At 33.1% G+C, this 14,317-nt stretch overlaps 1 protein-coding gene across 4 annotated transcripts in view; it reads right to left on the reverse strand.

Annotated features, from left to right (window-relative positions):
* The window catches only part of LOC106464241 (homeobox protein prospero-like), a 101,923-nt gene that overhangs the window by 38,176 nt on the left and 49,430 nt on the right, over positions 1–14,317 (reverse strand). The window contains exons 3-5 of one of the 4 annotated variants that reach the window (XM_022391956.1): positions 13,056–13,148; positions 9,824–9,889; positions 7,940–8,003 (exon numbers count right to left, since the gene is read on the reverse strand). The gene's annotated coding sequence lies outside the window, so the exon portion shown is untranslated. Of the gene's footprint in view, positions 1–7,939; positions 8,004–9,823; positions 9,890–13,055; positions 13,149–13,416; positions 13,438–14,317 lie in introns of those variants that run through there. The other 3 variants (XM_022391955.1, XM_022391954.1, XM_022391957.1) reach the window with 3 other exon arrangements.

Below are 14,317 nucleotides of genomic sequence, written 5' to 3' on the forward strand. Positions count from 1 at the left end.
TCGTGTCCTCTTTTGTCAGAGTCGGGGAAGATACGAAAATATTCAATTGATTGAAACTGTATGCATAAAGTGATTGAAATCGTATGCAAAAAAGAAAAGCGAGAAAAACAACCGGAAGTTCAGGAATCGTACTTCCTCTTCCGGGAAGATCTGTTGATGGGGCATTTAATGAAAGCATCAGATAGTGTAGGTATCACTAGTGACCATTACACCCTTGTAAACAACCCTTTCATCCAAAGAAGTTCGTTTTGACGTTACCTCCACTCCAAAACAGAAATTACATTTGGAATGTGAGAAAGGAAAGTCTATATAACATTATTCTCTTTCTTTAAGCTTATAGAGTAATTATATATGTTGTTTTTTTTCTGTGTGCATAAAATTGTCTGAAATTTATTATGGATAGTGACAAAAAGTAAAAAGTAATTTTGAACTTTCAATTTTATTCGTGTTGCTTCGGTTGCGTGTTTTAGTAACACATGTATTGATTTTTACCTTTATAGACACACACACACACACACACACATATTGTAAAAATAAAAACTTCCCTATCATTTTTCTGTTCAGTTAAAATAGGATATTTCGAATCTGTGATGCCTGTTTGCTTGCGCATAACTACACAAGGGTTATATACATATAATGGCCTCTAATTTTGAACTGATAGACTAAATTAGTGGCAAAGTAGTAAACACCACCCAGTGAAAAAATTTGAGCTAATCTTGTGGGTTTTAACTGTCATTTTCAAAGCACACCCACAGCTCCAAAGTGAAGATTGTTTTTATGTAGCAATGTATGCAAACAATGAGCCCTTGGATTCTCGTAGTCTGAGCACGCTATCAGCTAGGCCAGAGGTTCCCAAATGAGGGTCGGCAGAAAAGTATCAGGATGTGGAATGTTCTAGAAGGCTTTGTGCTGAGAAAGTTCGGGAACTCATGCACTAGACCAAGAACAGCCCACCTGCAATGCAAAAACACGTAGCATATATGCCGAAACAGATGTTTCAAGCTGCAAACTTGAAGCTATATCAAATAAATCGAGAAAAATTAATTTTTTGAACATAGAACTTTTTACACTAGATTATCATTGTTTTTGTTCATTTAAGAAATATAATAAAATATAACTAGGTTATCTAACTTTTAAATATTTACGGTAAGGTTGTGATGGTGGAATATCAATCATTGTCATGTTTAGTAGCCCATACGATAAGTAAGCCTAATTACTAATTAGTTAATATTTTTTGATTACTACATATTAATTAGTTTATATCTCACGTTCCGGCTGCTAATCTACTGCCGTCATTAAGGTCTTTTCAAAAAGGCAGGTGTGAATAACCGCCTGTCTTTCTAACAAGGAGACCCAGGATCAAATTCAGGTTCCTGGCACCACGTACAGTCCATCTTAGAACTTCCCTGAAGACAGCAAATTAGCAGCTGAAACGTAGTATGCAAACTAATTGTTTAATAAAGTTTAAAGTATCGAAGATGACAAAAGCTTGTCGAAACGTTAAACTAATGTATAGAGTTTTCTTCATTACACATTCAAATCGTCTCTAAACTTTATTAGTCTAAAAGTGGGTTCCTTGTTATTAAAATTAAACTAACTGTTTGTTTCGAATATTCGGGAAAAGCTACATATGAGCTATCTGCGCTAGCTGTCCCTAATTTAGCAGTAAAAGACTAGGGGGAAGGAAACTAGTCAACCATACATGCCACAAACTCTAGGGATATTTTTGTCTGATGGAAAAGTGGAACTAGTACGTCATTCTTATAATGAATGCATCTACAGTCCCAAATTGTAAAGCTCGATTTATAAAGAAAAAGGACGTGAACTATGGTGTAAAATAATTTTTACATAATAATAAAAAGTACTAATAAAAATTTTAAATTAGGTGTTGTATAGGCAACTAACCATGACAACAAGGAAAACGTGTTAGTTTAGTAAAAGATTGCAACTGATTTATTCGTTTTATACCTTTTAATATCGGAACAAAAATACGACTAAACGGAATATAACGTATACTTGAAGGAGGATTATTCAATAACTGCGTTAATGTAACTTTTATTTTAGCATATTAACGAAATTTCATGTAGTTAAACTAACCTTCGAGTCCAATGAGTCGGGGCCGGAGGGGCGCTATAATGTGACGGTCAATCCCACTATTCGTTGATAAAAGAGTAGCCCAAGAGTTGGCGGTGGATGGTTATGACTAGCTGCCTTTCCTCTAGTCTTACTCTGCTAAATTAGGGATAACCTAGCGCAAATAACCTCGTGTAGTTTTGCGCGAAATTCCAAACAAACAAACCAATGAGTCGTCCACCAAAAATCTTACGGACTAGAAATATACTCGTAGTTTGAATCTTCGATATCAACTTTCTCAATACGTTTGGTGAGTAGTTCTTATATGCATGCTGTACATTCTTTCAACTTTCAATTACTCGGAAACTATTACAGTTTCAAATAAAGTCGAAATGAAATATGATACCATTGCTGTAGGTATTGTAATGAAGTTCACAGGAAATAACTTCCTTGCCTGGCTGGTTTAAGCAGCTTTGCGCTACGATAAAGAGAGTAATAGCTGGTATAAGGGCAACACGAAAACGACTTATCACATAACCCGAGGAACGTAGAAACTGCTTGGATTAATATTGTTGTATTACGGTCTCTTTAATTAAAACTAAATCTACTTCATTTGACATAAACCCTACATTCAGAAGGTAATTAGACTTGCCACGAGCCATATGGTGTAACAGACAACCACAGAGATATGAAGAAAGACAAACACACACTCTGTAAGTTGTTACACTATATTATACTCTCAAACGGGTAGAAAAACAATTATGATCAATTTTCATAGTAAATATTTATGACATATGTTGTAAATTATTAATGTACAAAACTAAATTAATTCAAATTTCTGGCATAGAAATTGATTACAAAAATCAAACATTTGTTATTTATAGCTATAGCCTTTGAATGGAACAATTAATTTTTTATTGGTTGTTATACGCATCCATATCATTACAGACAAAGTGACAATGACAGGACAGTAAATATTAATATTATGAGAAGTGTTAACAAGTATTTCAAATCGTTCTTCATCATACTAGGCATGATCCTCTGGCTGTTTACTGTAAAATTGAAAGAATTATCAAAAACACCTCAGTTTTAACTCACAAACTCTACCTCAAAAAAAAAAGAAAAAAAAAAGAACAGACACAGGAATTACACACACACACATTTGTATTTTTGGCGCCCAAATTTCCCATGTCCAAATTAATATTGCGGTATGAAATAGGTGGTAAGTATAAATATCTCGCCACTGGTGCCACATAAAGAACCTTACCTACTGAACAATACTTTACCTGCAATTCAACAAAAATATTTCAAGACCTGAAGTCATCCTCATAATACGCTGCCACAATGCGATCAGCGCAGAGAGAATTTTATAACGTTCTAACTTCATCCAGTACAGTATAATTCCGCAGCAAATTATATCAGCCATAAAGTATAAAGTGGGCCTATTTATATCCTTTGATGACCAACGTGGACATATTACATATCCATATTTTTGCTTGTTTCATAGCATACGTATACCATTCATTATTGTTTGTTTGTTTGTACTTAAGCACACAACAACACAATGGGCTATCTGTGCTCTGCCCACCACGGGTATCGAAACCCGGATTCTAGCGATCTGGGGGGGGGGGGAGCACCATTCATGCTCGGCATGGCCAGGTGGTTAAGGCACTCGACTCCCAATCTGCGGGTCGCGGGTTCGCATCCCCATCCCACCAAACATGCTGTGAGGGCGTTATAATGTAACGGTCAGTCCCACTATTCGTTGGTAAAAGAATAGCCCAAGAGTTGGCGGTGGGTGGTGATGACTAGCTGCCCTCCCTTACACTGCTAAATTAGGGACGGCTAGCGCAGATAGCCCTCGTGTGGCTTTGCGCGAAATTCAAAAACAAACCTTCTTCTGTTAAAGTTTCGTGAATATCACGGAAAATAAAGTTTGGTACAAAATGAACCCATGTTAACCATAGGTGTTTGTTTAATATCTTTGTAGCAGAAAGTTTAAAATATCAATTTTGTCCCTTAGTAAACCGATTGATCTTAATAAAGGCGTTTCCTTACAGAAATAAAACTATGATATAGCGAGGGCCGATTTTTCAAGTCTTACCTTCTCTGTTTTATATTGTTACGCCTCTCTAACTTTTGAAATCCATGACCTCATACATAGTGTAACAAAACAATACTCGGTCAGCTAGTGAAAAATGTTTACGACAGTGTTATAGTTCATACAACGTGACATGTCTTATCATATACATCTGACTACCGACTCCTCCAATATCCGTACATGATTGTACTTAAAATATGTTCTTGATTTTAGTTGGAACATGTATGGTAATTCATGTGCTCAAGCCGAAAGTTATAGTTCATGAACTGTCTTGTTATCGGACGTTAATTTCAAAAATTGACGTAATGTAGAATTATAGTTAATCTTTTATACAATACATGGCTGAAACTTTTAGACTGTAACTACCACAATGCACTATGTTCAACCAATTTATACTCTTGAAGTAATTTACATATTAATCAGGTAAAAGGGTTTACTGGTATTTGATATCAGGTTTCTACAGCCATGATATAACCCTGAGGGTTTTCTCGACCAAACTTTCTTGACTAGCAAACACGACGTTGTAAAACAATTAAAATAAATGACAGTTAATTTTATGAATATGATTGTATTTTGACACTCGTCTAGATTATAAACAGTTACACAATTGGAGTGTGACATTTGTATTCACTTCTTAATTACATAGAGAGAATCATACCTTGGTACGGACCAAGTATTTACAGCAATCGTGCAAAATGGTGGAAATTAACTGTATCAACACACAAGGATCTCGAGAAATATAGCAAACTGTAACATCGTGTAAGGTTAGTAAGAAATTACACAAAAAGTAGCACTGTGTAAAGATGATGAAAGAAAATAAAAAAATGACATGCAATATCGTATAAGGTTTGTCACGGGTTATATGAAACTGTAAAATCGAGCAAGTTGAAAGGTTATAAACAATTTTAACACTACACACAAAAACTAACAAATTGTATATAGTGGATCACAGAGAACATCCATTTTCATCTCAAAATGAACTTGGGGATTTTTTGATTTTTTTAATGTGGAGGTAACGTTTCGTGTGATTCGCTGTAGGTAAGTTTTACTAGAAACAACGAAACGAATAGTTATTTAAAAATCAGTAACGTTATATATGAAGTCTATATAATCTGGAATTAAAATCATCAAATGCTGTTTGTCTGCTCTAACTAGAAACAAATTACAAACACCTTAATATACAGATGCGCTTCTTCGTCTTCACTTTTTATTTCCTGCTGTTGTCTAACAAAAGCTATCATCTTCGACATAGCTGTAGAACAAGATCGGGCCAGCTATTTCATTGAAAAGCACTACTACCGATTTGTTGGATCCATCTATACCTTGCATGTTATCAGTTGTAATGTGTTATGAATATGATCAATGTAACGGAAATGTTTATTATCAAATTTACAGGAAACATACTATAAGCAGTAAAAACGTCACCACAGTTACATTCATTCATTGAAATAGTTTTATGTACTAACACCCTCTTTTTTAGTTTTCATAACACGTTATGGTTATGTCAACGTGAACTAACCCTTGCATCTAACAAGCACTGCGAATTGTTTTATTATCACAAATAAGTATTATGATCACATGCTATACATAAAATAGACAGTTGTTGTTGTATTTAGAATAGTCGTTCAAAGCTATAGAAAGGCTGTCATCACAGAGCCGTCCCCGATTTTGAACTGATAGTCTAAAGGGAAGGTAGCAACCACCGCCATCTCTCGGCTGGCTCAATAGTGGGGTTTGACAATCATCTTATAAAACACCATCACGACCCCACAATGCGGAGTACGTTGTTTCGGCAATGTAGCCATAAATCCTAGAATTCGCAGTTCGTGCCTGCTAACCACCATGCTGCGCTAAGCCCAATATAATAGTTTCATCTAGGACTTCTAAATGACAGAGAATTATCTGATGTACATTGAAATAATGGATAAGTACATGTATGTATATATATACCGGGTAATCCAGAACAGCTTCACACTTACTGTTACTATTTCCACACCTATTGGTTTTTACAGTACGTACTTACAACGAATATCCTTACGTTTACTACAATTCTTTTCGAATTCATAGATTTAATGAAGAGAACTCACTTAAAATATACTTATATTAATAACTTGGTGAGATTAAGGAAAACGATGGAGATAATCTTAAACCTTTATTGTCGTACAACCTTAGAGAAAGAGTGCCAAGTTGAGGTTTCGGTATATTGTTCTTATTTTAATTAGTGACCACTATAATGGTTTATAAAGTTCAATTAGCGTATAGACATTTTATTTTCTATTTTTACAAGATTGAATGTGAATTAATTAAACAGACAGAGAACATACATATTAATAAAATATATTTGAACGTAGATATTTAAATAGACGTAATATTTCAAGTGAATTTAGTAATCAGGCAAGGAATATTAAGTAACAAAATATTAGTGAATATACATATTATAAGCGACGTAGTTAACAACACAGGTAATATTAAGTAACAAAATATTAGTGAATATACATATTATAAGCGACGTAGTTAACAACACAGGTAATATTAAGTAACAACATATTACTGAATATACATATTATAAGCGACGTAGTTAACAACACAGGATATTAAGTAACAAAATATTAGTGAATATACATATTATAAGCGACGTAGTTAACAACACAGGTAATATTAAGTAACAAAATATTAGTGAATATACATATTATAAGCGACGTAGATAACAACACAGGTAATATTAAGTAACAACATATTACTGAAGATACATATTATAAGCGCCGTAGTTAACAACACAGGTAATATTAAGTAACAACATATTACTGAATATACATATTATAAGTGACGTAGTTAACAACACAGGTAATATTAAGTAACACAATATTACCGAATGAAAATATTTCAAGTGACTTGACTGATAATATTGAAGATATTAAAGAACAGAAATATTGATGTTTCAAGTCAGGTTCAACATATGTAATACGAATTTAAATGTAGGTAAATTCACCCACGTGATCAATCCTACTTTGCTCTACTTCTTGATGCTGCTTAATGATGAAATTGAACTGGAGGGCTCCATTTTGTTCCCGTTATTTATCCAGGTTAATAACATGTATGAATTATTTTTTAAAGCAATATTTGTTTTGTTAACTGTAACAAAAAATTAGTCATAAGTTCACGACTCGGTCTGACTGTTGAACTTTTTGTTTGATAACGGAAGGTCGAGCAATTGACACACACACACTTTATATCAATATCTGACAGCTTCTATTCATTAAAGGAATTGAAAATGCGTGGAATTGTATCGTTACAGCACCACGTGACAGGCGTTAGAGTTGACACATGCAAGTTTTATTACCAACACGTGGAGATGATCAACCAAGAATAAGCAACTAATTCGAATATATGTTCAAAATATGACTGTCATTTCCCATCTTTATCGGTATTAAAACACCCTGCATCGTTGAAAGGGCAAATTTTTCCATCCGGCTCAACCCTGCTTTACAAGCTAACCCGCGAAATGAAACATACAATGTGAGCTTGTATGTTTTCACTTCCCAGTTCCCTCTACAGAGATATGAAAAGAACCCGAGTTCTAAGTTTAGCCGGAAACCTGAATTGCCAGCTTCAAACTCTGTCTATTCGGAATGAAAGAGTAAGCTGTACGATTGTTTACCTACAACACCAAGCTCACATCCATTTTTACCTATTATGGTAACTCTTTGCTCGTTTAAAATTTTTTTATCGAGGTAAAGAATTATCTGTAGTGTTAAAAATGTTTACCTTTCCCTTGCTTCGAGGGCAGAACCGCTGTCCGACGGATGTCTTAACCCGGAACCGGAACTAGCTATTGAATTAATATGAATAGATGAAACAGATGGGGCTCTGTACAAACATTTCTGAATGTCTGACTTCCCGAACGTCATTTATATATTTTTAATTTAAGTATAATATATTTAGTTGTACATATTACTCCACTATACATTTTGTGTGTGTTTTTTTTCGTATAAATCTGAAATTTCTGTTCTTTATAATGCATCCAATATGATATGTAAGTGTATGAAAAAATACCAATAAATATAAGAAAACGGAACAAACATCCTTAAACAAAAGCGTATATAGTTATACGTCATTTAGTAACTGATTCCTATACGAAGTGTGTTTAAAGGCTAACTCGTACAGGTAAATAATACCCTGTTTTCTACCTGTCACGAAACTGCTGGTTACTGGATATAACGTCTGAAAACTGTAATTATGGCTGACTTCTGATGTACCCATGACCGTTCATTTCAGTATAACGTTAAAAAAAAATAAGCCAATAATAAATTGCACAGTTTTAAGCACTCACATTCCAATTATGTTTAAAAAGTTTAATGCAGTAAAATGCAAGATAAACGAAATTACAGTAAATATCCCATCATGCTCACGCTGAATAACGGGAAATAAAATTATTCGATTAAATCTCTTTAAAAGAAACAATGAAATATATCATGGGTTTCTATGATTGTTTACTTCATACTGAAAAGGACACTTATAAAGTTATCTATCTATACGTTTGCTTGACCTTTCATTTTCCTATCTATTAATTTCAGCTAAAACTAATACTTTATTCACTATTCTATAATAGAATTAAACATTGGAAATCTTGACCAAATGAAGGGATACTTTCTCTCACGGTAATCTTAGTTCACATGGAGGGCTTCTATACTGTAACGTATAGTACCCAAGGCAGAGAGACAGATGAAAGGAAATCCTTTTAGATCTCGTTCCACCTGAAAGAACTTCCAGAAGAACGCCTCTAGTCTAATAGTTCATAACCTAGTCTATATATTCCCAAACTACAGAATATAATGAACACTAGCATCCAGTTGCGTAAGTATTGTTACATAATTTAACATTTCTACATTTTTATGTCAAATATGTTGAATATTCGACTACTTACTGTATGGAAACCGAAAGCGAGAAGACAAAGTTAAGATATAACAGAATCGCGTGGAGCCTTGATAAGGTGTCGATTTTTGACCCGGAGGGCAAAAAGGAATGAAACTGTATTTCCTGCCAAGCTAAGGTAAATAATACCTAAGTAGGCGATTTCCGGGAGGGACAACGCCCTGACTTCCCTCCCTTTCCTCATTTACAATTTATTATTGTAGTCAAAAAATTAAGGGGAGTTCCGCTGCTATCCTAGTTACGTTACAACGAAGTGGGAAACATTTGTCCCAGAATCGCTGAACAATATCTGCTGATTCAAGAAAACAATCCCACCCCCTTTAGCATGATAACTTGCGTTAACACAGTTAGGAGTTCGTGCTGTGACATATAGGTAGAATAATAATACTTTACTATAAAGATTTTTGCAAAAGAAGCTGCTATAATCCCAGTTCACAGATTAGCACAAAAATGTTAAACTTACAGGCTAAATTCTGAACCATGCCATTCGTCTTCACATGAAATCAATTGTTTCTTGCAGTTTTGAAAACAAGAAACTTCTGTGACAATAACATTATATCATATTAGTATAGCTACAAAAAAGGTCAAAAGAATATATAAGTTTTCAACATAAAATATTTTGTCTGACTTTGAATTTTGCTCATTGATCACAACAGTAAACTGTTGATTTAGTTTTATTTTCACAATTCCATACATACCAAAATGGTGGATACTTACAAAAAAGTGTTTGTTCTTGAGATATAACCAATCTTTGTCGTAGTGGATGAAACTTTCAATCCCGATCTACCAAAATAATAATAATAATAATAATCTTGCGACGAGTGTATTTCACTACTGTGAAATCTTTACACGGTTTTCTTTGAATCTTATACAAATAAATATATATATATAATACAAAGACAAACTTAATCAGTTTCAATACCATAGCCTTTTGCGATAAAATCAGTATTAAACCACAGTAACAGAAAATGAAAGTATTTTCTTTGCTTGGGAATGAATCATAACTATGTTACCATAGAAACACAATCTTGAGCTAGGAAACAGGATAAACATTCGACTATAAATTGATCAAAGATCACTTCAAAAAAGAAAACTTAAGGAATCAAATCAAATCATTCCATTATGGGTTAATTGTACTTTATATTACGCGACGTTCTTTTGTAAATATGTTCATGCATTAGGTTTGTAACATGCAGTTCTTGTCTCAATTAAGAAACCAGTAAATTACTAAAATCCTTGTTCATCCTCCTCCAAAACAAACGTACAGAGGTATCTGTTTATTCTGAAGTCTAGTATAAACATTCATATTTTATGTAATAGATTACAAGCTAAACAACCATACCTGTAACTTCTATTGCTCTATTTACATACTGAACTTCGCAGTAATCATACAGAAATTTACCATATCCTCATCGAACAAAACGTTACTCCTTTGTGGAATACAAAAAAATGTACTTAAATAGGTAATGTGAAATAAAAGTCATTCGAAATACAAAGGCATTAATTACCAGTTAAGAAACATATGAGTCACATTATTTACACGAGTAAATTTACGTCAGGTAAATTAATCATATTTAAGTTGTGATAACAAATTCCTGACACATAGTACACGTTCACTTTCAATTCTGAAGGAATTACTTAAATCGCAGTAATCACTTTCCTTCCAGCGATGAAACAGAAATATCTCACACTTCCACTTTCTTCACACAAATCCTTGCAGAACAAACTCAATAACAGGTTTGTCATATAATGCTTTAACGGATTATAAGATATAATCGGCTGCAACAACTACTATCCGTCTTAACTCTATATACAACACATGTAACAAGTACATTTAGTTAACAAATGCATGTTCTACTGTGAAACAGCTACGTCAAAAGCATGATCTATTATTAATTATCTACAATAAACACATTTTTTTTTGTGTTAACACTTACGACAGATATATGGTTTCTGCTTTCTGCTAACCCGTTACAAAAATTAAATTCCAATTAAATTCCACAATGTTTATATACAGTTAGCCAATTACAAAAGTTAAATTTCTATAGCTAACCAGTCATAATAACTACATTGTTTATATACGGTTAATTAATTATAAAACTTAAAATTCTATTGCTAACCAGTCATAATAAACACAATGTTTATATACAGTTAGCCAATTATAAAAGTTAAAATTCTATTGCTAACCAGTCATAATAAACACAATGTTTATATACAGTTAGCCAATTATAAAAGTTGAAATTCTATTGCTAACCAGTCATACCAAATACATTGTTTATATACGGTTAATTAATTATAAAAGTTAAATTTCTATTGCTAACCAATCATAATAAATACATTTTTTATATACGGTTAACCAGTTACAGAACTGTTTGTAAATTAACAAAAACAAATACACAGTCCCATTAGTACACAGCATGTATATGTATGGTGTTTTGAGTTGTCTTTTACTCACCACGGCTAACTTATATTTACAAAGGATTTGAAGAATATGTAGCATTGATGTTATTAATATATTCTTCTGAATTATTCATCAGAAAAGCTGTTTAAATAATACAAGTAAACACCAAGCCCAATACATCATTCGATAGGTTCATTACATGTGGGGACAACTTATAACACCATACATATAATATGTATTCCATCACTAAAAGAAGTCTAGTCTTGTTTCGATTTGTTCTTGTCCAGGGTTACTGGTGATGGAGGAAATTCCCAGAAACAGGTTATAACTCAGTAACAAATGGTGAGTCGAATGATAGTTTGATTTCATATTTATTCTACATAGACAGGATTTAATTTAAAACAAATAAACACGTGAGATAAAATATTTAGAGTTTAGACTCTGCCTTACAACAAAAACATATACAAAACTGTACTAGCTCAAGAAATATATGTTCTGTTGTTATAAACATTTGAAAATACAAGCTCAAACAAAGCTTAACATATTTTTATACTATTTTAAAACTACTTAAGGTGTAAAAATATTCTTCTCATGATAGTATACAATGTTTGTAATCTGTCATACATGTAACAAGAAGAAAAAAAAACTTTTCTTGAAGATATACCTACCAAACACATGATCAAAATTAACCCTTATAAGTTATGAAAAATTGGAGAAAAGAACAAGTAATGAGTTACAAGGCCGAAGGAAGCGGTAAGGTCAGTCAGGCCAGGGCCTGACCACTTTTTTATGGCATGTATAGCTACAACGTACGTATTAAAACTTGCTTCTTTTATTTCCATACATTACACTGTGTGTATGCAGTATCTATAGTTTAGATGGCCCAAGATTCAAGCTCATAGCATTAAATTTTCAAACATTTTCTGGAGGGCATGCCCCGAGATCCCCTTAGAAATGGCAATGTGGCAATGACCTGATTACTCCAAAACTACTTTCTACGACAATGAGTTACATTTGATGCCTTGAGATATTTTTTTCAATATTCATTTAGCAATATGTGTTTATAAGGGAAGAATCAAACGTCTAGTTACATGTAATGTGTTGCGATAGTTTTAACATCTAATTAACAATACTTACATATATATATATATATACTATTCATGCATGTACACTCAGGTATTTACTTAAGTTATGTAATTCTATAAAGACCTTTTTCGACCATAAATTATTTAATATAAGTCGAGTTGCTTGTGTAATATCGTATCACACACGTACAGTAATATCATGATGATACAATAAAATGGTGTTAGTTTATTAAATAAATACCCTAAATCTGATATTTGAACATAAAAATATTCTCCAGAGAAAGGTAAATGAAAGGAATCTATAGCAGAATCTCAGTTTCTTTGTCTTCGTACAGTAAAATGTTACATTCTTTAGTAAAGCACTTTCATTAACCGCCATATTACGTTAAAATATCACTTCCTATCTTCAAGATAAGCCAATTTAGGTTAATTTTAATGTTAAGATAACAGTATTAACACTTACCTTGAAGAAAACTTAGGGTCTGATCACGCTTCTACTAACGGTCCGAATTTGAAGGTTTTTTAAATATATCCAACGGTTATACCGGCGTTAAATCTGCAACAGAATATGTTCGTTCGTAACTACATCTTTTATAAATAAGATCTTCGACAAACATTATAATAATAATTTACACGTTAGTAGTAAGTACTTAACTGTATTAATAGAAAGTTAGTACACATAGGCAGAAACAACGACTAAACAGATAGCATAATGCATCAACTTCGACTGTCAACATGCACAATAAAGGTTTTGAATTAAAGCGCCAATAAACTCAAACTTTCAACTACGTATATGACGTAAAGCAGAAACTCAATAAACTTACTTGGTTTATTTACTTCTTCAATAAATTTGCTGGTTAATACAAACGATGAATTATCGGAGATAAGAAGAAAAAACTTTTAAACTTAACTTTGGGATACATATATATATATATATATATTTAAGACCCAAGACAGCTTTGGGATATATATATTTAAGACCTAGAACAATCTGATGGCCACATCTCACAAGCGTTCGAAATTATTTAACAAGGCTAGATTAGACAGGTAATATTGTTAAAATTTTCTTCAGATTGCGATATAATGAATTCAAGAGTCAGCTAAGTACTGTACTTTCTACCTTACACACGATAAAACGTCTTACGTCACATCTGCATAAACATCTAAATGATTTCGTAAGGTCCTGGAATACATTTGACGGTGATGTTTTACCTTCACCGAAAAGATAACATGTGAACCCAATGAGAAAGATTTGTTCCTGTGAGCGAAAAAAACAAACAACAAACCGACAACAAAGCTTTAGATTAGATAACTTGGCCCGCTTCAGACACGAGCAGGTCAGGGTTGAGGTTTCAAAGTAACATATGTAGTGCATGTATATCTAGACAAAAGTTAGTTTAGAAGGCTTGCACTTAAAAAACAAGGCGATAATATAAGTGAACAATGAGGACACTCAGGACACGTGATTACAGAAAGAGGATATATTTGGTAGAGGACAAATAGACTGTAACGTAAACGCGACATGTCTAAAATAGCTTTCTTAACTATCCTGTCGCAAGAGCCACTATTCTCCAATGAAAGTCTGATGATTAAGAATGAAAAAGAGATGCTGTCAATCAAATTTTCACGCAAATGACATTTAGAACGTTTAAGGTTTTTACAGAGTTTTCGTCACTCATAACGTTTTGCTAGCGTCCATAGCAAGCACATAAAGATAGACGATTG

This window comes from Limulus polyphemus, unplaced genomic scaffold, assembly GCF_000517525.1.
Source record: "Limulus polyphemus unplaced genomic scaffold, Limulus_polyphemus-2.1.2 Scaffold1596, whole genome shotgun sequence".
NCBI classification, from domain to species: domain Eukaryota; kingdom Metazoa; phylum Arthropoda; class Merostomata; order Xiphosura; family Limulidae; genus Limulus; species Limulus polyphemus.